Below are 424 nucleotides of genomic sequence, written 5' to 3' on the forward strand. Positions count from 1 at the left end.
ATTTCTATGTATGTGGAAAATGTAGTTGATTACCAAAGGTTACAATTTTTATTTTGAAGACTGCATGGTCTAGGAAGTGTACATTTTTTTTATGGGGCAAGTTTCCAAGGGCGGGTTTTCTAGGGGCGAGTTGTCCCTTCAAGGCTAGGCCTATACCATCCTAGCTAGTCTAGGCCTAGAGTAGGATAAGGCTGGCGCGACATGCGGACATTAGTACGAGTAGGTTAGTCTACAAACGTCGCCTAAAGTAATTGGTTTTACCCGGCAGAACGAAAGAAGGGAACTCCGCTTTTCAGTCGTCTTAGGCAGTCGTTTTTTGACAAACAATGACCTTTCAGAGGTCAAATCGCTGTCAAGAATATGAATTGGCTGCTTCGCAGCAATGATAAGAGGAAAGCATTTACAAAATGTTGTCTACTTTCGT

The sequence above is a fragment of the Anneissia japonica genome, unplaced genomic scaffold, assembly GCF_011630105.1.
Source record: "Anneissia japonica isolate Jap-2015-1 unplaced genomic scaffold, ASM1163010v1 scaffold285029_len54657_cov198, whole genome shotgun sequence".
Lineage (NCBI taxonomy): Eukaryota > Metazoa > Echinodermata > Crinoidea > Comatulida > Comatulidae > Anneissia > Anneissia japonica.